Source organism: Cryptomeria japonica, chromosome 5 (assembly GCF_030272615.1).
Source record: "Cryptomeria japonica chromosome 5, Sugi_1.0, whole genome shotgun sequence".
Lineage (NCBI taxonomy): Eukaryota > Viridiplantae > Streptophyta > Pinopsida > Cupressales > Cupressaceae > Cryptomeria > Cryptomeria japonica.
Genome location: NC_081409.1, coordinates 295223046 through 295249878, shown reverse-complemented (window position 1 = coordinate 295249878; position 26833 = coordinate 295223046).

Below are 26833 nucleotides of genomic sequence, written 5' to 3'. Positions count from 1 at the left end.
GGATCCTCGAGAAGGGGGCCTCCCTTCCTTGATCTCAATGTCCAGGTGATCTTGGCTTGACCTCCAATATCTCCATCTATGGCTCTCTTCTCTTGGAATGGTTCCCTTCCTTTGGTTTTACCTTTTCCACAATCTAGTTTAGTTTCCTTATAAGATTTCTTATTGATCCCCAATTTGTTAATGTTATATGCCACTTCTTTGTTGGCCTCAAGGTCTATGAGATATCCAAATAACATCAAATTCTCTTCTTCCATAAGTTCCCCTTCTTCTATTGTTTATTTATCATCTTCTGTTAAATTGTTGATGTGATTCAAATTGATGTTCCTATCCTCAAGACCAGTGACAAGGGTGTTGGTTTGATCCATTGATTCACATTCTATCTCCATTAGCCGATTATTGATATCAAAGATAAGGGAAATAATTTACGCTTGCCTCTCCATATGATCTACTACAACTTGCATACCGATTGACAGGGTTGGGGGGTATCTAGGTTTTCTAAGGATCCATTCTTAGGGGGAGTTTTATCCCCTTTGTACTCAATGATTTTTCTTAGAATTTCCTCTAGTTGTTTTGAAATGGAAGAAATTTTACGTTTCATAGAAACCTCCATAATATCTTCTTCCACTAAGGGGACTTTTCCTTTTTCCTTACTTTGAAGGCCCTTCTCAATCCCAATATCCTTGTTGGTCTTTGTAGCCTATCTAGGGCCTGTCTGGGCTATGGACGAGGCTATTGTTGTCCTTAAGGCCTTAAGCCCTTTTGATCCTTTTGAGAAATTTTCAGCCTCAAAACTCTTCCTTAGGAGGTAACATCCTCCATTTCGGTTCCTTCCTACTACAACCCTCTAGAACCATCTCTCATTAAATTAGTGATTATCTCCAACTCCTCTAGGATCTTGCCATCATAGTCAATCTCGATATACAATTTTGTTGTTGATCCCAATTTTCCATTGAGGAAATATTTGCCAACCCCCAAAAAAGAGCCCAAAGCATCTTCTATTTTTCTTAGTTCTTCTATGATCCAATATATAGAAGGTAGATAAACCAAACTAATCCACATTGGGGATTTTCTAATGCAGTGTTTCATTGGATCAAAGTTGGGTGCCCACTTTGTGCGATAAAATCTAAAACCCTTAAAAAAGAGGGGGCAACCATGCAATATTTATTGTTTTAAATTCAAATCCATGCATTCAAGCAAGAACAAATCATTTAAGAGTGGTCTAATACTTACCCTTCCTTTGAAGGTGATAGCCTATCAATCCACAACTCAGTTGCTAGGGCATCCTCTACCATACCATTTGACAAAAGAGAGCACAGTACTTCAATCAATCTGATTTTTGAAATGAAAAAATCTTTTCTTTTTATTGGATATTGTTGTTGCTAGGATATGTTGTTTTATTGATGTCAACATATTCTTGTGTTTTGGTGTTGCGAGAGTTGTTTGGTGTTCCGGTGATTGTATTGAGTTGATATGGCTGGTTTATCTATTTGGGATTTTGGATTACTTCATTCCTTATTGGTCTCAGTGATCCGAAAGTTTACTTGATCATATTATTTGATCCGGTTTGTAGTTCAGTCATTCTGTGCAATGGTTGGCAGAGTTTGGTGTTTGATCCGGTGAGCTCCGGTATGATCATATCTTTGGTTGCGGATTTGGGAAAATGTTTTGGATGTTCATGTGTATCTTTAGTTCAGATGGTTTGTGATATGGTTCTCTGCAAGATATCTTTCTAGTCCTAATTGTTGTTGTTGAGTGTTCTCGAGAGTTGGCGTGTTTGATCGATGAAGATTTAAATAAGTGGTGTTGGTGCAACTATTGTAGATGGTTCTAATGTGCTTGTTGGTGTTTCCTGGTCATGTCCTATTTGTTTTGGTGGTTCGCATTGATTCTTGTGTGCGTTCTTGGTGATTTTGTTGATCTGATGATATTCTTCATGTTATGCGATATTCTTGGTGGTGTAGCATGTTGCAGTTGATCTTGGCGAGAGTTCTAGTGGTGGTGCGTGTTTGGAGATTCTTATTTAGGTCCATGTTAGATCATTGTATTGGTCTGGTGGTTGACTTATGTATCATGTGATGTAATTTTGTAATTAAGGGTTGAGGGTTTGGCCGACCTTGTAGTCAAGGTTGATGAATTATATAAATAGGTGGTATAGTCATGTAATTTTGGTGTCGATATGGTGTATACATTATAAGAGAGTGGTGTATGTGTGCATAAGTGAATTTATCCTTTGGTGTGGTGTATTGAGTAGAGATTGTTGCAGGGAAGACAAATGTGCTTAACCAAAACTGTCATCGGGCATAAGGAGATGCTATATTTGCAGTTCATGTAATCCGGATTGTAGTCTGATCATTATTGTAAGGTAGTGAACCTTCCCTAAGGGTTGGAGCCTTATGGGTTATCTCATTTTGAGCAGTGAGCTCTAGGCAGTGTGCCTGAATGTAGGTGCATTCCCCATTGTAATATTTACACATGCTACTGCAGAGTATCATTGGGTAGGTTCCCATTGTGGTTTTTCCCTAAACTTATTCAACCCCCCCCCCTCAGTTTTCCTTCTTGGTTGATGCTAACACTTTCAAGTGGCTTTGAGGGTTTTCTCTCATTCCCTACAACCTTGTTGGCGTTCTCTTATTCAAAATCCTCTCATTCCTCTCAGAATCTATCTTTCTATTATTTTGCAGCTAGCGTTGAAAGATATCTTGCAGAGAACCATATCACAAACCATCTGAACTAAAGACTAGAAAGATTGCCAACTTTCCACCTCCTAATGGAATAGCATTTTCTCTGGTGGCAAAGGCTACAATGTTTGAGGATATATTTTCCCACCTATAAAAATTCTTCATTCTTTCTTGGTTGCACATATGCATTATTTTCCTCATAGCATGACACATTTTTTTTATATATCTAATTTTAATCTATATATTAAAGCCTCATATTTAGAAAAATTGCATGTGTGAATTTGAATTGTAACTTGAAGTTTTCCATATATGATTTTGATCTAGGGTTGACCAACCCAACCCTACACTAGAGATCCTTATTTTGACTTAGATCCATCAAACCTAAGTGTCCACATTTTATTCTATCTTGATTTCTATTTTCTTTTTAGGATATGCATAGTAGTTTGAGTCCTTTTAACCTCAAGGGCTTAAAATCCAAGCTCGTGTTTTGTGTATTCAGGGGTAAATTAAGCATAAATAATATAATCAGATTATCATAGTGAATCACCAACTCTAATCTAATTAAATTACTCCTAAATGACAATAGAAATGATATCAAATCAATTGAATGCATAAGAAATAACATAAAACTCCCTCAATTGATATGAAAATGATTCCATTGCTCTTCTCCAACTCATGTGGTAGGTGGCTCTCAAGTATTGCACTGGAATTCCTGCATATGATTAACACAAATATTTTGAAGACTGTGATTCTAGCTTGATTTGAGAAAATGGTCTTGTATTCATATATTTTCAACACAGATGGGGTGAGAAAATGAACTCAAGTGTTGATTGATAGTCAACTGAAATTGATTGATTAGTTAACAGAGTTGATTGATTTGTTAACTAGGATTGATTGACTCGTTAACTCATTTGATTGAGTAGTCAACTAGATAGATTGGATAGTGGAATGAATAGATTAGTCAGTTGGCTGAATTAATGGATTAGATAAGTGGATTGATTGATCAGTCAGAAAAGGTGATTGAGAGTGAAAAGGGGTGATTGAGGAGTTAACTGAGTTAACTGATTTGATCAATCAGTTATGATTTCAACATGTGTTGTAGGATTTTGAAGTTGAATTTGATTTTCATTTTCAATTTGGATTTGAATTTGGACTTTCAACAAATGCTGAAATGCACATGAAATTAACTGAAATTCATTGAAATTCAGATTTGGTGAAATGTGAATTTGACGATTTGAAATTAATTGAAATTAATTCAAATCCATAGTTGGGAAATTGTGAATTTGATAGAAATGAAATTAGATGGAATTATTATAAATTCGAATTTGGGGAATTGGAGGAATAAATAAATAAATTTAAATGAAATTATTTAAACATTAGAAATGAAATTAATTAAATAATAAAGATTATTTAATTAAGGGAATTAATTATAATTAATTGAATAAATAATATTTCATTGATATTTGAGAAAGGGGTTAACTGATTAATTAATTAAGAAGTGGAAATTGAATAATTAGAAATGTTGAATGTGATGATTGAGTTAGTTTAGAAGAATAATTAGCTTAATTAAATAATAAAAGAATTACTTAATCAATTAGAACAAATAATTAATACATGATGAAAAAGACATTTTTCAGTGTCTACATTTTGTATAAGAAACAACATTACTATTATAATATTCAATGATTAAATGTTTTGACTACGATTATCATTCTATTTTAATATGATTTGCAATACCATACTTTAGCAAGTCACATGTATGCAAAAACTATTACCATTAGCTATTGATAGTTTTTACCAATCTCTAATAAGTATCATATTGTATGTGTTTATGGTATCCATCACATACAACACTTGAATATCAATGTGCTATTATATCCTTGGATTAGAAGCTGAATACACATGAATATGATTTAGCACACTAAAAACATTGACCTCTATTTTATCTAGTTAAATATCCTTCTTAACTTTGTAGATGTTGAACCCAATATTTGACATACCAAAAACAACATCACATGTCTCAAAACATCTAAATCAATAATTAATAAGATAATTATTTAAATTTTTCTTGAATATCTTGATTGCCAATAAAAATAGTCCCAAATTTTTCTTTATCAAAGGATACTTTCACAATGTGTGACTTTATTAGTTTCCCTTTATCATTTAAAAATAGTTTTCAACTTTAAATATCTTTGTTAAATTTATTGAATTAATTCAAATAGAGAAATATTTTCCTTAGTTTTTGTAATATCATTAACAATGTTGCAACTACATTTCTTTTATTCTATTTTTTTCTATTTTTGGTGGTCGTACATCAGTTTTTGGTGGAAGTCGATGTATTTTCAGTTAAGTAGACAATGTAGATCCTTCTGATGGAGTTTGAGTATAACTTGTAGTTGGATCTAGAAGAGTATATGTATTGTTAGGTTGTATGAACCAATCTATTGGTTGCTTAATTTTACTTCTATAAGCACAATAATTCCTCTTTAAATTTTTTAAATACCTTTCACCACTTCCAATATTTCTTCCACTTCGTTACCTTCTTCTCTTGGGAATTCATATGCTTACAAGACTAATGCAATTTCACTATTTCAATTGTCATTTAAAATAATTTCTTCACATGTAACTATTTCAATACTTATTTGATTTTAGATAATTTTTAGTGTTAAACATAATTCTTGATATTTAGTTTTACCATCATTTATTGTTGAATTTTGAGAATAATATTAGCTAGGTTAATTGTATTCCCTTACCTATCATTTTGTTTATTCATATGTTTTGAGTGTGGTGATGCCTCCATTATTAGATCTAGTATCTAATGGTGGCTTAGCTCTCTACAAGTTAAAGTTTTTTTTCTTGATTATTGTTATTTCTTGTTGGTTATTCATATTTTTTGTTTACAAGTTGAATACAACACTACTTAGTCTCTGGATAATGTCTTGAATACTTACAATTTTTGGTTTGTACTCACATTTTTATTTGTATATAGCTATTTAATTGCACAACTTGTAGGTGTTTAATTGTTAAAAAAATAGTTATTCCATATTAGCTAGTTACTAGCATTATTTGAATCAAGGTAATATTTGTAGTTGTTTGATTATTCAATAATGTGGGATCAATCCATTGGAAATTGGCATTACATGATTAAAAGCATTTTTTTAAAGCAATATTGATTAAAAAAAATTTCAAAATCCAAATAATTTTTAGATTATCATTCTAAGGAAACACTTAATATAGGTGCATCTAATTCATGACTTAATTAAGATTTTAAAGCTCTCATGGACTTGGTTTAGTAATGATCTGTTCAACATAAGAGATATTTTTTAAAGGTATCTAATTGTACATAGTAGACCATCCCAGTGAATACAAAGATACTAAACCATAGATTGGAGGCATCCTTTTTTACTTTATATCTATAGCTTCATTATATACTAATTAAAGAAACATGAGAGCAACTAGGGTTATTTTAACAAAAATAAATGTTAATGGATTAATGCTCTCAAATATGTTTGTACACTATCTTTTCTAATGTTATAAGGTCTATTAATGAAGACTAAACTTATGATGCCAACCATTGAATTGGCTCATGGATTTATTAGGTTCTCTTATATTTGTGTCAAGATGATTATACAAGATTATGTGATCTATATGAAATTTGAAATTATTTATAAATTGAAAATTAAGGATTTCTCAAGAGTTCAAAGATCTATTAGGTAGGCCAAAGTACCAATTACAAGTAGCCTCATCTAAGATATATGTGAATAATTAAAAGGATATATCTATAGGTTGAATTTGTGTTCTTATTTTTGCTTCCCTAAACACCTAGCTTGTTCTTTTGCTATCATATTCTATTGGATGTATATGCTTTAGGAAAAATATTTTATGGTTTTGAGGTAAACATTGAGATAGCTTTTGAATGGCCAAAGGGAAGTTCCCTCCATGAAACCAAGTAGCTAGGAAAATTATTTGTTGTTTTGAGTACCCTAAGGTGGCTAAACAAGTGCTGCAGGGCAATGTAGTTCCTGCCTAAGAATGTCAAGATGGGTTTAGAGTTGTTTTATTCTGATAATTGGGCATGATATCTAGCACAATCATCATCATAATAAAACTAATCACATTCTCTCTTCTACATTTACTGTTTCAGCTTTTATGTAATTTTGGTGCGATTACTTATGATTGATTTAGCATTCTAGATATTAGACATTGATTTAGCATTAGATTTTAGACATCTAAATAAGTAATAGTGTCCTACAATAATTAAATGCAAAGTTTAATACATGTAACCCTTGTTTTACCATTACTAAAAACTTGTAATCTAAGTGGTACTTCTGAAATAAGTGCTTTGATTAATTTTCAACTTCCATTTACTTAGGAACTACTTGATAATTAGCAAGAAAGTTATTTTTATCATCAGAAGGTAAGTTATATATATAATAGAGAGGAATCATTAGAAAATATTTAACTGATGGCCATTCCCCCTTAATTTTTTTTTATATTGGAATAAGCAATTAAAAAATTTACAGAGTAGCAGATTACAAAATACAACTTAGCTGACTTGAAGACAACAAATAATAGATAATTTGCATCACCAACATTGAAGTAGCAACAAAATCAGACAAAGGCAATGGTGGAAAAACTACAACGACAAAGGCATAGTGTTGGAAAAACTACAGTGGACGATGACAAATGTAGAAGACATAAAGTAACACTGCAATATCAACCACAATACATAACCCATGCTGATCACATTGTCTGAGAATGCAGCCTAAGAGACGACTTTATCCTTGCTGTAGAGAAACAACTTCTGGAGTCGATTGGAGCAAAAAAGAGGGCAGCAACATGTAAAAGTATGACAAAAGAATGACAACACAACCAAATCTCCAATGAAAGAGAATATGTGCCAGTCAATTGAGAAGCCCATCTTGCTATGTCTTTTCGTCACTTGCTAAAGAAACAAAATGAGAAGAACCTCCTATGAAATGCTTCGAAGTTGTTGTCACTCTCTCACATAGCTGGGCTTGGAGATTTTTGGATTGCAGATGAGTTGCAACATCATGAAAATAAGATACTATCCAAGTCATCAGAGGTTGCAGATTGGAACATATAGTATAAATTTCAATTTCCAATGGGAGAAAAGAGTGAGACAAAGCACCCTGACAATAAAACATCCAAATATTTTTAATGATGATAAGCTTGCATGAGTTGGAAATCATGTTGTGGGCTTGAGAGGAACCAATAAGAGCATCTTTCCATAACCAATTGAAGTGGAAGAGAGAAGGTATGTTGATCTTAAGGGAGTTCCATATCACCCTCACATGAGAACAAAGCCAAAAAGAATGATTAAGCGATTTTTCTTTACCAAAAATGGGGCAACATGGGAGTGGAAAGAGAAATTTAAGATGAGATCCCACTGGAAGTTTCCCATGAAGGAGTTTCCAAGCAGTGAGTTGTGACTAAGCATCATGTTTGGTTTTCCAACTTTGAAGACTTAGTTTGTTCCAATAAGCATGGTTTTAGTTACACTTCCAAAGAGTGTTAAGATGGTGAGAGAGGGACAAATTAGGCACTTACTACTTATAGAGAACTTTAGGGGAAAAAGATCTGATGCTGCTACCATTAGGCCACCTCCAATCTTTGAGGAAGTGTGAATGACTGCAAGAAGAAATAAGGAGGGTGACATTAGGTGGAACCAAAATTTGAATTTCTAGCACCGCTGCCTTGTTGCTATAGCTTAAATCAAAGCAAGACTTGAGTTGAAGCCATGATTTCCAAGTGAAGCTTGAGGAGTCCCAAAGGTCCTTGAATACATGAATACCTTTTTTGAAAAGACGCTTGGGTTTGAGTCTTGAAATCTTTGCCAAAGGAGTACCATTGAGTTGAATTAATCTATTCCACCAAATTGAGGAAGTAGAAAAACTTAGTCCGTGGCTAAAGGATTGATCGTACCAAGTAGACATTGATTTAGCATTAGATTTTAGACATCTAAATAAGTAATAGTGTCCTACAATAATTAAATGCAAAGTTTAATACATGTAACCCTTGTTTTACCATTACTAAAAACTTGTAATCTAAGTGGTACTTCTGAAATAAGTGCTTTGATTAATTTTCAACTTCCATTTACTTAGGAACTACTTGATAATTAGCAAGAAAGTTATTTTTATCATCAGAAGGTAAGTTATATATATAATAGAGAGGAATCATTAGAAAATATTTAACTGATGGCCATTCCCCCTTAATTTTTTTTTATATTGGAATAAGCAATTAAAAAATTTACAGAGTAGCAGATTACAAAATACAACTTAGCTGACTTGAAGACAACAAATAATAGATAATTTGCATCACCAACATTGAAGTAGCAACAAAATCAGACAAAGGCAATGGTGGAAAAACTACAACGACAAAGGCATAGTGTTGGAAAAACTACAGTGGACGATGACAAATGTAGAAGACATAAAGTAACACTGCAATATCAACCACAATACATAACCCATGCTGATCACATTGTCTGAGAATGCAGCCTAAGAGACGACTTTATCCTTGCTGTAGAGAAACAACTTCTGGAGTCGATTGGAGCAAAAAAGAGGGCAGCAACATGTAAAAGTATGACAAAAGAATGACAACACAACCAAATCTCCAATGAAAGAGAATATGTGCCAGTCAATTGAGAAGCCCATCTTGCTATGTCTTTTCGTCACTTGCTAAAGAAACAAAATGAGAAGAACCTCCTATGAAATGCTTCGAAGTTGTTGTCACTCTCTCACATAGCTGGGCTTGGAGATTTTTGGATTGCAGATGAGTTGCAACATCATGAAAATAAGATACTATCCAAGTCATCAGAGGTTGCAGATTGGAACATATAGTATAAATTTCAATTTCCAATGGGAGAAAAGAGTGAGACAAAGCACCCTGACAATAAAACATCCAAATATTTTTAATGATGATAAGCTTGCATGAGTTGGAAATCATGTTGTGGGCTTGAGAGGAACCAATAAGAGCATCTTTCCATAACCAATTGAAGTGGAAGAGAGAAGGTATGTTGATCTTAAGGGAGTTCCATATCACCCTCACATGAGAACAAAGCCAAAAAGAATGATTAAGCGATTTTTCTTTACCAAAAATGGGGCAACATGGGAGTGGAAAGAGAAATTTAAGATGAGATCCCACTGGAAGTTTCCCATGAAGGAGTTTCCAAGCAGTGAGTTGTGACTAAGCATCATGTTTGGTTTTCCAACTTTGAAGACTTAGTTTGTTCCAATAAGCATGGTTTTAGTTACACTTCCAAAGAGTGTTAAGATGGTGAGAGAGGGACAAATTAGGCACTTACTACTTATAGAGAACTTTAGGGGAAAAAGATCTGATGCTGCTACCATTAGGCCACCTCCAATCTTTGAGGAAGTGTGAATGACTGCAAGAAGAAATAAGGAGGGTGACATTAGGTGGAACCAAAATTTGAATTTCTAGCACCGCTGCCTTGTTGCTATAGCTTAAATCAAAGCAAGACTTGAGTTGAAGCCATGATTTCCAAGTGAAGCTTGAGGAGTCCCAAAGGTCCTTGAATACATGAATACCTTTTTTGAAAAGACGCTTGGGTTTGAGTCTTGAAATCTTTGCCAAAGGAGTACCATTGAGTTGAATTAATCTATTCCACCAAATTGAGGAAGTAGAAAAACTTAGTCCGTGGCTAAAGGATTGATCGTACCAAGACAACTTGGATGAAACCAGCCTTCAAGCCTTCCAAATGCAATTAAGAGGAGCTGATCCATGAACTTAAAAAAAGGGGGCTAACAAAATCTTATCATGCTAGTGAACTATGCTCTAATACTTTCCTGTTGTGGCTGTTTGGATTCTATGTCAGATCAGAATTTTCCAGGGAGCATTCCCTTCCAGAGCTCTACTAATCCATTTGGCTGAAAGACATATCCCTTGCGTGTAAGGATCTATGATACCCAAACCTCCCTTATCCTTTGGAAGAACACAATGAGACCATGAGGTAATTGGTCTGCCCTTTTTGTTACCCCATTTAGACCAAATAAAATTACGAATCAGATGGGTAAGTTCGTTATAACAAGCTTTATAAGGAAGCCAACATGAAGACATATAAACAAGACTTGCTAAAAGAATTTTATTAGCCACCTGCATACATCCAGCCATTGATAAAAAACAGTTAGACCATGCCAATAGTTTGGATTTGAATTTAGATAAAAACCACCTCCACATATCTTTCAAGGAAACTCCAATTCCAAAGGGAACACCGAGGTATCTCGTAATGACACCATGTTTGATCTCCTTCCAATCCTTTGGAATCCAAGGGGACAGGGGTAGGGGCGGGTCATCGAAAATTTAGTTTTGTGTTTAGCAAGTTGTGAGCCCGAAATTATATAGTAAAAATCAAGGACATCCAACAAATTATTGACATCCTCAGTTGAGTTTTGTAAGAAGATCATACTATCATCAACAAAGTGTGAGTTAAGGGAAGTAGCATTTCCAGGAAGGGCAATGCCATGAATGAGATGCTTTGCTTGAGCATGTTGGAGGAGGTATCCAAGTTCATCAATAGTGAGAACATAGAGAAATGGAGCAAGGGGGCAGCCTTGGCAGATTGATTTATGGAGAGGGAATTGAGGGGAAAGGGTGCCATTAATAGCCAATCTAGCATTGGCATCCATGAATAACATTCGAACATGAGCACACAACTTAGGACCAAAGCCCATCCATTGAAGCATATTGAGAATAAATGACCATCTAATACGATCATAGGCCTTATCAAAATCCAGTTTAAGAATCAATACATCTTGAGTTGTTTGTTAAGCCCATTTAATAGATTAGCTAGCATAAGGTTGTCCAAAATAAATCTACCTCCAAGAAAACCATTTTGCTTGGGCCTCATGATCTCCTGTGTGATAGCTCTAATTATTTTGGCCAATGCTTTAGCTATAATCTTATAAGATGTGTTCAACAAAGTTATAGGCCTCCAACCATTAACAATATCTTCTTGTTTACCTTTGGGAATAAGCTTAATGAGACCTAGGTTAATAAATGGTCCTAAGGACCACGTTCCAATGCCCTCAAGATAAACATTGTAGAAATAATCCCTAATGTAAGGCCAAAGAGCATGGTAAAACTCAACTGGAAGGCCATCCAACCCCGAGCTTTTTTCTAAAGCTAAGTTATACATAGCCTCTTTAATTTCTTCCAATGTGAGGTAGTGGTCAAGATAGCTTCTATAATCATGTTGAATCTTACGAGGAATACACGAGGCTAAGTTTTCTTCCAGTAAATGAATTAAAGAATCATTGCTTGATTCATCTATAAAGAGGTGCTTGTAATGATCATAAAATATTTTCATAATAGTATCATGGCTGGTCTGGGGTGAACCATTAGCAAAATTAATCATGTAAATGTGTTCCTTCTTGTGTTTGTGTTGAAGGTAATGGAAGAAAAATTTAGTGCTCTTATCACCCTCCTTCATCCATTGTAATCGTGCCCTCATTTGAAGTCCTTTGCCTTTATAAGCTGCCAATTTGCGAATAAGGCTTTCATTATGTGCAACTGATTGTTGAGCATATATATTGGTAGGATCTTGATCAAGGAGTTTTCTGCTCACATCAAGCTATCCTTTGAGAGACTTTTCCATTCTCCTATGCTTAGCAGCAACTCTCCTACCATAGTCTCGAAGGAAAAGCACACAGCGAGAGATTGTTCTTTCTCACCAGCTTATCCATCCATCATTTTGTGGTTTAGGTTCAGCTTGCCAAACAACAAGAAGACCATCAATGCAGTCTTGGTTTTGCAGATGGGAGATGTTAAGCTTGTAAGGGAGCTCATTAGAGAAAGAAGTACTTCCAGAAAGAGAAAGAGTAGTAAAAATGGGAAGATGATCCGAAAGAGTTGCAGCCAAGTCAAGATGCACCAAGTGACCTATGTTGGTAGGAGTGATAAGAAGATTTGGAGAAATATAGAATCTATCTAAGCGACACATCTTCTGTGAAAGGCATTCATGATAGTTACTCCATGTAAACCAATGAGGAATATGGGAGGCCATTTTTCCACTGATCGGATCATGCACTCCTAAAGAGTTACGAGTGATAGTCCAAGTTTCAAACTCATCTTATGATAGTCGAGATTGACTATCCCAACTACGGTTAGTCTGGTGTTCAATCATGTTAAAATCTCCACCCAAGACCCACTCAATAGTGGGAAGTTGAGTATGTAACCAATCCCATAAAACAGTTCGTTTGGTGGGGGAGTTGGGGGCATAAATTGAGAAAAAACCAATAAGTATACCTTGAAAGAGGATGGTGACCCAAACACAATTGTTACTAGGGTCTGATCCAGAGGCTACAAGATACTTAACTAGCCATGGGGCAAGACTTAACACTTCCCCCCTAGAGCCTTCAGAATGGTTGGTATGGAAGAATTGAGCCTCTTTCCAAATGCTAGCAAGAGTTGCATCAAGATGGGTGTGACTGAATTTCACTTCTTGAAGAATAATGACATCTGAGCTATTATTCAGGATCGACTATTTGACATGGTATTTTCGTGATGGGATAGTTAATCCCCTTACATTCCAAGATTGAATTCTACAGTTCATTGGGAGTTGAGGATTTCCTCATCCATGAGTGAGTTAAACTGATTTGTTGACACAATGGCATTGGATTCTAAAGGGTCATCCATAGGATTTATCTCCCTAGATGCCGACTGAGAATGTTGTCTCATAGGGCTTGAAGGAGGAGAGCCCCTATGGTATTCAAATAGTGAAGGAAACTCAGTGTTAGCAGGTGGAGTTCTTAGAGAATGTGGATGAGATATTGATGGGAAATAATCTTTTCTTTTTTTAGAAAACTTTCTTCAAACAAAACAACATCCTTATAGGATGCTTTGGCAAAGGGTGAAGAGGAAGGTAACTTATGGGCAGTCAAAGGGGAATGGGAATGCAAGGCCTCAACAAGGGGGGGTGTGAAGTGGAAGGTGATTGTTGGGATGGTGAAGGGGATTCCTTGGCGACTTCATCAACCGAAGGGTTGGAGATGATGGGGTCTGCGAGGGGTGTAGGTGAGGGTCGAGATTTGTGACGGGGGCAGTCCCTAATGAGGTGGCCTTCCCTTTGGCAATAGAAACAAGCATTAGGTTTATTAAGATAAATGATGCGTTGTGTGAGTTTGATTGTGTGCATTTTTTTTTCCCATCCAGAAAATACACACAATCGAATCCAAAAACATTCATAAGAATATAACATGGATTGTGGAAATCTCATAGCTTTAATAAAGATATAGTTAAGAAAATTATATACAGAACAAGGAAACATGGATAAAAGATATATAAACAAATAGACCTAGATATCAGTACATAAAAATATTGAGATGGGTGCTGCTATGAAGTTATTTTCTATGGTAGCAATAAGATTATGATTATATATTAAAAAAAGGATAATAGATACATAAAACAACAGATCTAGATATTGATATATAAAAATATCAAAAAGATGTAACTGTGAATATGATTAGAAAAATGCTGGATAAAAGATGAAAAAAATAGATCTATAAAAATATTGATAAAGTTTACAATTATAAAACTATTTTGTATAATATTTTATATAAATAATTATAAAAGAATATGATTTTGAAAATGAATCGTATAAATCTAAAAAAAAACATAATACCAAAACAAATTATATTAAGACGGGTACTACCCATTAGGCTATCAGACCTTTTTGATGGGAAAAAAATACACACAATCAAATTCAGAAAAGTTCATAAGAATATAACATGAAGTGTGGAAATCTCATAGCTTTAATAAAGATATAGTTAAAAAAATTATATACAGAACAAGAAACATGGATAAAGGATATAGAAACAAATAGACCTAGATATCGGTACATAAAAATATTGAGATGGGTGCTGCTGTGAAGTTATTTTCTATGGTAGCAATACGATTATGACTATATATTAAACAAAGGATAATAGATACATAAAACAATAGATCTGGATATTGATATATGAAAAATATTAAAAAGATGTAACTGTGAATATGATTAGAAAAAAGCTGGATAAAAGATGAAAAAATAGATCATGATATTATTATATAAAAATATTGATAAAGTTTACAATTATAAAACTATTCTGTATAAATAATTATAAAAGAATATGATTTTGAAAATGAATCACATAAATCTTAAAAAAACATAATACCAAAACAAATTATATTAAGACGGGTACTACCCATTAGACTATCAGACTTACAATAGGGCTCCTTGCTCCAATGCAATGCGTACATGCTTAAAGCCTTAAAAATCCTTCTCCCAAATGAAATCCCATCAAATTTTAAAAGAGAGAAGAAACCTAAAAATGCAGTCAACATAAAAAGTTTTAATTTGATATTTTATCAGTTTAATTTGTTCCAATTGTATTAGCATGCCAACACAATTTTTAGGTTCTCAAATTGCCAATCAAATGGCTCCTTTCTTCATTGCAATGCGTTAGGCATAATGAATGACCTCTTCCCCAATTAAAAATAAAAATAAAAAAGCTCAATATCTGAAAATGTAATCAGCCAGAAAAAAAATAAAAAAATAATGTTGCTATTTCATCAGCAGAAACAATTTGGTTTTCTATTTTATCAATTTCATTTAGTTAAAATTGTATTAGAATGCAGAGCACATGGAGGTTTATAGTTAAATAGGGGCACATAGATTTCCACGAAGCCTAAAGACATTTCTTTTCAAACACCATTTTGCCAGGCTCATTACTGCGTCTTTTTCTACAATCTATCACCATACCTCAATATTTGTGCCTATTGTTTTCCCTCTGAACTATTCTCTATAATCATGCCTTCTTTTGCTTTGTAATACTAAAAATCTGTAGCTGCAATGGGAGCCAATCAAAGCGAATGACAAACAAACATGATCTCGTTTCATGTGAAGGTAGTCATATCACCCAAATTATTTCATCCAATGAGAAGACATAAAATTCCTTTATTAAGGCATTTTGGTTAAGAATTGACTAGTTTAAACAATTTAAACATTGCAAAACACGAGAACTGCACTTTATGAAATTTTTTATATTGAATGTGATTGGTTGCACCAGGAAAACTATTTGGAAGTTAAAGCCTAACCCTCGCCAATAGTTCCTTGAAAGATATGAACTAATAATAAAAGTGTAATAATTGTATTATTATTAGTTATAGCTAGTTGTGGATTGATAATTGAACTTGTAGGGGTGGTTTGTTTATGAATTGATTTGAGATCAATGGATAGATTTTTAGGATTTAAAGAGAGTATCATAGAAATTGGTGGGCTATTAGAATCTTGAACATGTATAGATTTTGACTTTACTTTAGTTTTTTATTTTTATTTTATTTTCAATAAGATCTTATAATTTATGATTATTTTGGATTGATTTTGATCTTGCTGTGTTTTTTTTACATTATAGTTTCTAGTTCTCATTCAAATTATATTTATTTTATACATGTTGATTTTAGTGTCCTAATTTGATTAAGAAGTATAAGATTAACAATTATATTATTACTTTTATTTGATTGTGAATTAATAATTGAACTTTGGGGGTTGGTTGGTTGATGACTCTATTTTATATCAATGAATAAATTTTAAGGATTTAAACGGAGTATCATAAACCTTGGTGGAATATTGGAATCTTGAATAGGTCTAGATTTTTGCTTTCCTTCAACAAATCTTTTTTGTATTGCCCCTCCATGTTTTGCTTTAGATGCATGCTACTTTGATTTATTGGACTATGTTTGATTCATTTTGTGTGGTTCATTTCACTAATTTATGTGAATGATTACATTCATGCGATCCTTGTTGTTAGGCTATGTTATGTTGCTATATTTCATTGAGTTGGATATTGATGTTAAAATTGAGATACTTATGACATGGTAACTATTTTGATGATTCATTATGATGCATTATGAGATGTTAATCTATGTTCAGATGATATCATTTGATTATTGATGATGTGAGATTCTATGTATTGTTTGTTGGGGTTTAGGATGATAGGAATGATATTACTCATTCGTACAATGCCATGATTTCCTATCACTGGTTGGGATTAGAAATTTATATGTATGTTTGCATACAACATGTTTTGGTGCAGGATTGCAGGTACTAGACATCGACTCCACCTAGTATCACAGGTCTGAGTCTGTCTTTATAATTCCCAATGGTGGTAAAAGGAGATAGTGCAAGACCCAAATTATACTTAACCCTAGCCATTGTCTTAAGCTAGGGATAATTATCTAATCTTTAAATGTTATCTCGTTAAATTTGTCATATGTACAATATTTGTTTACCCAATTGTCAATGGCGACTCTTGTTTAGATGTTGGCACTTGTTTATAATTTGTTTGAGTATGATGCATTTTATCTAATTATTAATATTAATTATAGCCTTTGTGTTGTAATTTTTTTTTTTTTTTAAACACAAGGTGGTGGTGCCACTTAATATATTTTATTATATAAAGCTGATTCAAAGAGCTCCTAGAGAAAAGAACTAGTAAGAAAAACTCTGATCCTTGCTCTACAATACATAGAAAGGTTGTGAGATGTAAATCTCAAATATGCCAAAAAATACAATATCTTATAGTGTCCAGAATACCGAGTGTCATTAAACATCCCCTAGTATCGAATTTTTTCTGTAATGTATTGAACAAGATGTAGTCTAAACCAAAATATCACGAGGGTTGTGCACATTTACATAGTAGTCCACAATTTGTCTCACTTATGAATTTATCCAACTTGCCATCCAGCACACTTTTCAAATCGATATCCCTTCACAATATATAGATGCAACAAAACCACAGGACCCTGCACTTATAATACCACACATACCAATTTATATCATTATGAAAAAGACCACTGTATAGCTATATGTAATATTATCCTGTACCCATATCCTCCAAAATTTTTGCCTTAAGAATTGGATAAGAATCAAAATCACAATTCGGACCCATCATATTAAGTTCCTCCTTGGAACTTCCCATATTTTCCAAATGATCTACAATCCAGTTCCCTTCTCTATACACATGTGAAATGGTGAAGTTTGTAAATGTATCAATTAGTGTCCATGCTTGTTCAAGTAAATATCTTATCTGCCAATTATCAATATTTCTCTTTATGCAAGCGTTGATAATAATAGCTGAATCGCCTTCAATGTGTATATATGAGATGTTCAGTTTTTTTACTAGTAGAATACCTTCAAGTAAAGCATATGCCTCTGCAAAGTTGTTAGTACCTGACGGAATAAAAGCAGCTTTCAAGGCTAAAACACATCCTGTGTGATCCCTTATGCATACTCCTATCCCTGCATCACCTGGGTTCCCTTTGGAGGAGCCATCAAAATTTAGTTTGAAATGCATTGAGTCCAGAGGACACCATTTCACTTTATTTCTATCAATTTTACTAGTTCTCACTTTCGGAAGACAAGGTGATATAGGAAGAGAGATGCCCTTCCAGCAGTTAATAACTTGACCATCCCAAGAAGTAAATTCCCTATTTGAATTGAACTGATTTGAAACTTGAGCATTAACTAGTTCTGATACTGATTTTTCAATATAATTGAAAACTTCAGAAAGAGGAGATGTTTGCTTTCTAAAAATACGCTTATTTCTTTCCCACCAAAGTGACCATACTACTATGGATGGGATCACTTTCCAAATACATGCAAAAAGAGAGGATGAGTATAAGACTGGCCATGACTAGAACAAATCCCATATATTATCTGGAAGAGGGGTGGTAAAGGAAAGCTTATCAAGCATGAACATCCAACAATAGTGAGCAAAATCACATTGGAGGAGGAGATGATCTAACGTTTCACTATGCTCACCACAAAGTACACAAGCAAATGGATGTGCAATATTCAATTTAACAAGTCTCTCACTGGTGAGTATTCTCTTATGTAGAGCAAGCCAAGCAAACATCCCTGCCTTGGGAAGAACACTATTATTCCGACAGAAATTGTAGGCTCTTTGTGAATAGGATTGAACAAACATTTGATGAATTGCCTTATACCCTTCCTTGATAGAGTACTTTCCATTCTTTGCAGGGCACCATATCAATTTGTCCAAACCATTAGAGATAAAGATAATGCGGTTCTTGAGAATCAAAGAAAATTTTACCTTTTGACCCAGGGAGATTGGGAGTAGAACTGGCTTTTTCCAAATGACACGATTTGAAGGCTTCTCAAGATCATCTATGTAATCATAAAGGTGTGAAACCCAATGAGCAATAAATATGGGGATCACATCTACGAGGGACTCCTCCAGATTAAGAGGGGGGAGACCACTCCATGAATCATGCCAAAAGTTGACTTCTTTGCCATGATAAGTATCTAGTAATCACATTCCTAGAGTCCATCAATAAGTTCCAAACTGCAGATCCTGACGGAGGATCAAGGATAGTAAATATACGTGAAGGGGTAGGAGTATCTAAATACTTTTCTTGCATAATTTGACACCACAAAGCATGTGGTTTTTCATACATATTCCAAACTAGCTTTCCCCCAAAGGCCTTATTCCTTTTTGAAAGATTGTGTAGACCCACCCCGCCCATAGATTTGCTTGGAGTCATTTTGTTGAGAGACACAAGCGGGATCTTTTTCTCTTCTGAAAGATTACCTTTCCAAATAAAATTCTGAATAATTTTCTCAATATGAGAGACAATAGATTTCGGGGCTTGAAGGACTGAAATGTAGTAGTTTGGAATTGTAGCCAAAACAATTTTGACAAGAAGGATTTTGCCTGATAGAGCTAACTATCTAGCTTTCCACACAATTTTTTTTCTTTTAATCTGTCAATCACAGAATTCCAAAAAGAAGGTTTCCTTACTCCCATAAAGAAAGGGATACCCAAGTACGATGATGGAAGAGAATCCATTGGAAAGCCCAATGTCTGGATAATACTGTTAGACACCATTTCAAAAGTACTGAATATGAATAGTTTGGATTTTTGCGCACTAATTTTCTGTCCAGATCCAGAAGTATATATGTACAATATTTTCTTAATATGCATTGCTTCTTGTATATTGGAACAGCCGAATAAAAGTGTATCATCTGCAAATAAGGTGTGGGTGATAGAAATTGAGGTATTAGGGATACATACCCCCTTCCAGAAACCCAAACTCAACTGCTTATTGACCAATCTACTAAAAGATTCTGCCATGATAATGAATAGAAAAGGTGATAGCGGGTCACCTTGTCGAACACCTTGGGTGGCTTGAAAAAACCTAGAAGGATTACCATTAACAATAATTGAAAAATGTGCCCCAAAGAGGCAATTTTTGATCCATTTGCACCACTTATCCGAAAATCCAAACTGTTTAAGCACTCTCAAAAGAAAGGACCAACATACTTTATCATATGCTTTCAACATGTCTAATATAGCTATAAAAGCAGGGGACTGTGAAGAGTTAATTGAATGCAGAACTTCATGGGCCACAAGCGCACCTTCTGATGTTTCCCTGCCAGGAACAAAACCTCCTTGTTGAAGAGATATTACTATAGGTATCAAGGATTTTAACCGGAGATAGATAGCTTTTGTGAAAATCTTGTACACTGAATTACATAAGGAGATAGGCCTAAAATCTGCAAAAGATTGAGGGTTATTGGATTTGGGGATAAGTGCAAGATGGGTTAAATTGAAGTTCTTGAGAATAAAAGCTTTTTGCCTTGACTCCTCCAAAGCCATTAAAAGATCAAAGCCTTAAATGTCCCAACACTTTTGAAAGAATAGTATGGTGAAACCATCAGGGCCTGGAGACTTGTCCGGAGCCATAAAAAATACCACCTCTTGTAATTCAGCAAGAGAGAAAGGTTGCATCAAATAATCATTATCACATTGTGAAATTAGATAAGGAATGGAGTCTAACAATATGTCGACACTGGACTCCTCAGAAACAAAAGAAGGGGAGGGAGCAAGAAGATTTTTATAGAAGAGTTCACCCTCTTCCCTAATTTCTTGTTCATTAGTTAATTTTTCCCCCGAAGAAGAGGCATTTATAGAAAAGATAGTAGATGTAGCTTGCTTAATCTTTGCAGAAGCTTGGAAGAATTTAGTATTTTTATCTCCTTCTTTTAGCCATAATTCCCTTGATTTTTGTCTCTAGTATTCCTCCTCTCTAGAGCACAATTCTTCCCAGTATCTTTGTAAATGCTTTTGCTTTAAGAAATTTTTTGGATTAATCCCAGTAGAAAAGATAAGTTCATTGACGTCCTTTAATTCTTTCTCTACCTTTTTTTTTTCTGCAAAGATATTTTTGAATACTTTCCTATTCCAGACTTTGATATTTGCTTTTACAAACTGCATTTTTGTGTAAAGTTGAAACATTTTGTTCCCCCTACAAAATGGGGCACTCACCCACCATTGATGAAGTAGAGCATGAAAATGTGGGTGTCGAAACCACATTCTTTCAAACTTAAAAGAAGATCTATGATGAGAAACTTCATGTTTATCTAGACATAATTCAATAGGAAAATGGTCAGACCCGGAGAACGATAGAATTTTAGAGTTGATAGTATATTTCTGAAGGATCCATTCATATGAAGTGAAAAACCTATCCAATCTACTTGCAATTTGAAGGGAAGTTCTCCGGTTTGTCCATGTAAATTGACCATTAGAAGGTGAAATGTCAGAAAGGGCGTTATCAGACACGAAAGATCTAAAGTCTTCAATCACCTTAGGTGTTGTAGAATTGCCTCCCTATTTCTCATCCTAAGACAAGATGGCATTGAAATCACCTCCTAAGATGATTTTGTGACCTCCCCGCTGTTGGATCTGACAAGTTATAGTATTCCAAAGAGCATGTTTCTCTTGAGGAGATGTTGGGCCATATATATTGAAGAGAACAAAGGATAAATCAAAATTTTCAATAAGAATAAGATGCCAATTTGTCCCTTGACTCAAAGTTTTTGCTTTGATTGTCCTGGTATTCCACAAGGTCAAAAAACTAGCAGAAGCCCCTACTATAGGAATATGAATGAAATCCCATAAAGTCCATTTTTTAAAAATCTTTTGAGAGGCTTCATCTGAAAGCTTTGTTTCTTGTAGTAAAATGACGTCTGCTTGGGAGGAATCCAACTGCTGCTTGGTCCGCCCCCTCTTGTCAGAGGTATTCAAACCTCTAACATTCCAAGATAAGATCCTCATTGCATCCAAGAAGAACAACATGTTCTTCTCGGTCTTGTGTGGGGTGAAAACTTATCTACAATTATGGTCTGGATACCTGCTGCAATCTCTTCTTGGGTTTTAAGAATCTTTGGCTTTCGACCTCTTTTTTAAGGTGTTTTATATAATAGAGGAGATAAAGAAACCATTTGAACAAGAGAGAGATGCTGAGCAAAATCAAAGTCAAGTTGTGTGGAAGGTTGAAAGGACTTATATGAATTATCTTCAACCACAAGGTGTTCAACATGACTAGATTCTAACAAGGATGAGGGAATGGGTGGTGAAGCATTGAGAGCAAGAGGCATAGCATCAACAATAGGGACACCCTGAATTTGTGGAAATTCCTCAAGAGCAATTTCATCTATCAAGTTTGATGCAACAAAGATAAGGATATCATGTGCCATTAATTCAATATTTGGATAATCCAATGAGGATCCAACAATGGGAGGACTGCGTTGAATCACATGGAAAGGTTGGCAATTGAACATCAAGTTGTGAATGAGGTTGACCTTTGCATTTTGTGATATATAGAGTTCATGGAGTTGAGTATCTGAGTTTCCCATAGAATTTAAACTCAAAAAAGAAGAAGTGGGCTGCCTAAAGAGAGAGGAAGCAAATATTTTCTTGTACAACCAATCAACTAGGATTTAAGAGCAGTGGATCTTAAAAGATACTTTCTTGTATCTCCCCCAAATTTTTGCAAAGAACTTAAACTAGAAATAGCAACCTGATAGTGATGAGATTTCTTCAAATTGGAGGGCTTTGTTCTTTTTTTTCTGCTGGAAGTAAAGCACCTGTCATAGAGCCCAAAAAGGATTGAGAGGGGATTAGAGAGAGAGGAGAAACATCTTGAAACAACTGAGCACCCTGGAAAGGTCTTGCAATATTATCAACATTGTTTAGAGGTACGAAGCTCTCTGTTGAGTTAATTACACTTGTTGTCCCATTTGATGTAGAAGGAGGAGATGGAGCATATTGATAAAAGGAGCATTTATGGTAATCAGTCACAAAGTCCTTGTAGACCCTAACAACATCAATGCCCGAACCTTGACACTGTGAATTAAAATGACCCAATTTATCTATACGGTCATCAATATCTCTAGTACCCTATATGCAAATGTCTTGATTCCATTTCCCTATGGAAGAAGTCATTATAATGGACTTGGGAAGTGGCTTTGTGAGATTTAGCATCTTGCATACCCTGACGGTTAAATGGGCCAGTTCATATGGGATAAGATCGTGCTTGATAAAAATACCCATTTGGTTAGCCACAATTTCCATAATATTTGGATCATGATATTCAAGTGGGAGCCCTGGGAGAGTAATCCAAAAAGGCATGAAAAGGGGGGGAACTAAATCCATGCTAAAATTTGGAACCCACGCCAAAGTGATAATACCAATACCCCTATAGAACCATCCCTTATATCTATGAACATAATTTCTATATTCTTTAGAACAAAAAATGGCAATAAAAAAGAGAGACTGCTTATCCATCAAAAAAATATCCTTCAAGCCCAACCAATTCTGTTTAGCCCAAAATGAAAGTTGCATAAAGGAAATAGTAGAATTAAGTTTACCAATGAGGGCTGTGGTGCGCAGCCGATCTATTTGAGGCTGAATAAGGTGGTCTGGAAAAACAATCTTATACACACCTTCAGATTTGCCTGATTTTCCAGTTTTAGCAACAATCTTGTTCTTTGGCGAGACTGGAGCCCGACTACCCTCTTTAGTTGTTTCATTTAGACATTGCCCATTACCTTCTGCATCTGAGTTAAGTGCTTGTGGATCAGGAAGTAATGTGGAAGGGGTTTTTTTTCTCCAACTCTGTGTAATCTGTTTTGGTTTGAAGGGTGCTCCTTGACGCAAGTTGTTTATTGGGAGATTGTTTGGGGTTGAAAGAAATTTGAGGTTTATCAACTGGGTATTGTTTGGCCAAGTCACATATGATGGAAGATTAGCAAGATTATCCTGCGATTCAGATAGAGAATGATGTGAGAATGGTGGTGTCCCTTCACAAATGTCAAACGAGGGCTGTGGTGTTTGATCTAGTTGGCATGCAAACCGATGTCGCAGGAATCTTCTTTCTCTCCCCTTATCCTGATGCCTGCCTGGAAACTGTTGGACTCCATCAAAAGAGCATCTATTCTTTGATATATCATCATGTAGCTGCCACGTAACCTGTCTACCTCCCACAAGTCCAGGTCATAGTAACCCTGGTTGCATGTTTCGCTGCATCACTCTGAGTTACTCAATGCTCAACTTCCTCTCACCATGCATGATCATGAAGAAGAATGCACGGTAATACTTCCAGCATCAATACTAGGCATGAAGTACTTGATGACTATCACCTCACATTTAATCCCTCCAAATTCGAGCACATAGTCACAATGTAAGCCCAAGGTCGTAGAGAGGGGCGAGCTTCATTGTCCCAACAATGGCGATGGCTAGGGTTTGCAGAGAGGAAAAAACCCTCCCTCAATGGTAGAGACCATGACCCAGCCAGCACAGGCAGCGGCTAGGGTTCGCAGAGCTGGTTTGCGCAGTCCTGCAATAAGAAGCCCTCCCTCAATGGCGGCAACTAGAGGTCTTAATGAAGCAAATGTGTAGTAACTTGTTGATAATGAATATACATGTAGTTGACCAAGTAATTTTATTGAGCATGAAAGAAAGGAGAGAAAAATGAGAGAAAAATAGAATTTCAGTATGAAGAAAGCATATGCGGTGCTCAAAGTGTTTATGCAGGTTCAATGGCAGAATCAGATGATGAGGAGACTTTGTCCTTTTGTGACATGATTCTTTGCGACAACGACAAAATTAGCAAGATTTAAAGCAACCATTTGAAGGTTTTATTCCTCGGAGCCAATGGAGACCTCCATAGAGTTTTAAAAATATTACCCCATTGAGCACGCGACAGGTCAGAATACCAGATCGAATTGAAATGGTTGAGGATGCTACAATCAAAGGAGAGGGTTTTATAAATAACAAGAGGTTTAAGGTTCCCAATCGGGCTTCCATCAAACCAAGTGAAGGAGAGAATGTGACTATCATCACAAGTAATGGGAGGTTGGAGGAAATTACATGCATTGCACAAGATGTTATATGTCCTCTTATTAGAAAGAGGCAGAGTAAATTTAGTGGAGAGCTCATCCCAAGGGATCAGAGTTTCATTTGCTACGATGTCTTTGAAACAACAAATACCTTTGCTAGCCCATTTTTTGGCTGAACACCCTTGAGTAAGGGCTAGAGGCTTATCTTTATGGGTTAAGTTCCACTAGATTGACCTATCCCCACAAACTTGATTAACACGGTTGTTCCAACCATTACCAACATTAGATCTAATAATTTCCCATGCTTTCCAGATGGTTTTAAAAATAATAGAGCCTGCGGTAGAAACTGAAAAGGATCCAGCTAGTAGATCACTAATGGGGAGGAACTTCCAAGATTTAGATTTCTTAGGAACCCCCATTCTAATATTATTACAAATGAGCACTTTTCATGGTTCATTACCTTCCAGAGCATGAAAAATCCATTTGGTAGCCAATGAAATCCCTTGGGTTTTCATATCCTTAAGACCCAGACCACCAATAGATTTAACCATGCAATGCCAATCCCATTTGACTGAGTAAGCTTTTCTGTGACCTCTTCCATCTGACCATAGAAAGTCTCGAATGGTTTTTTGAATCTCATTGATCTGATAGTTATTGAACATCCATACAGACACATAGTAAATACTATAAGATGAGAGAATCTTTTGGCACACTTGCATTCTTCTTGCCAGCGATAAATAGTGCTTTTTCCATTTGAAGAGCTTGGATTCAATCTTCCCCTTAATCCATGACCACATGTCCTTAAGGAAAGGAGAGATTGCAAAAGGGATCCCCAAATATCTGACAATTGTGTTAGGTCCTCCCCATTGATACCCATAGGTAGAGAGCCAGTCTGGAGGTTTCTTAGTCCATCCAAGCAGGGTAGATTTGGGCTGGGAGATCTTAGCCCCTGCGGTGTTACAAAACAAGGAGAGCTTGGATGATAGAGCATCCAAATTCTCTTTTGATAGTTAAAAAAAAAAGAGTAGTGTCATCGGCAAATTGGATGTTGATTAGCTCTGAGTCATCTAGGAGGGAGATTCCCTTAACCTTAGGGGAGTGGGAGTTATCCTTGAGAAGATAAAAAAGAGCATAAGAGGAAATCACAAAAAGAGCAGGGGCAAGAGGGCAGCCCTACCTAATAGATCTCCAGAGCTTGAATGGTTGAGAAATTAGACCATTCACTTCTACTTGGGCATGAGCATCCCTAAGAAGGACCTTAACAAATGAGCAAAAGATCTCGGGAAACCCAAAGGCTTGGATCATAGTGGTGATGAAACCCCATTCAATCCTGTCATAGGATTTTTCAAAGTCTAACAAAAATATGGCCACCTTTTGATCAAAGACTCTAGCCCATTCCATGGCCTCCCAGCTTGTAATCGGATTTTCCAAGATGTATCTCCCTTTAATGAAGTCGGTTTGGGTGGGGCATATAAACTCGGGGAGGATATTTTTGAGCCTTAAGGTGAGCATTTTAGTAAGAATCTTGTAAGAGACATTGAGAAGAGTAATAGGGTGCCAATTCTTGATTAGAGCCTTGTCCCCTTCTTTGGGAATAAGCTTGATCAATCTTCTATTAATGTTAATTCCCAGAGTCCTGGTCTTGATGTCTTCCTTATAGACCTCAAGAAGATCATCAATGACCCATGCAATATTAGCCTTATAAAACTCAATAGTAAGCCCATCCGGTCCTAGGGATTTGTCATTATGAAGGGAATTAATAGCTTTAATAATCTCCTCCAATGAAAAGGGTCTACTAAGAGAGATAGCCTCATCGGGAGATACAAGCTTAGGTATAAGATCCTTACATTTGATCCTTGTAGTCCTAGAAGCAAGAGAGTCCTCGGAGGAGAACAAGTGCTTGTAGAATTTGGTGAACTCACTCAAAATTTCCTCATCA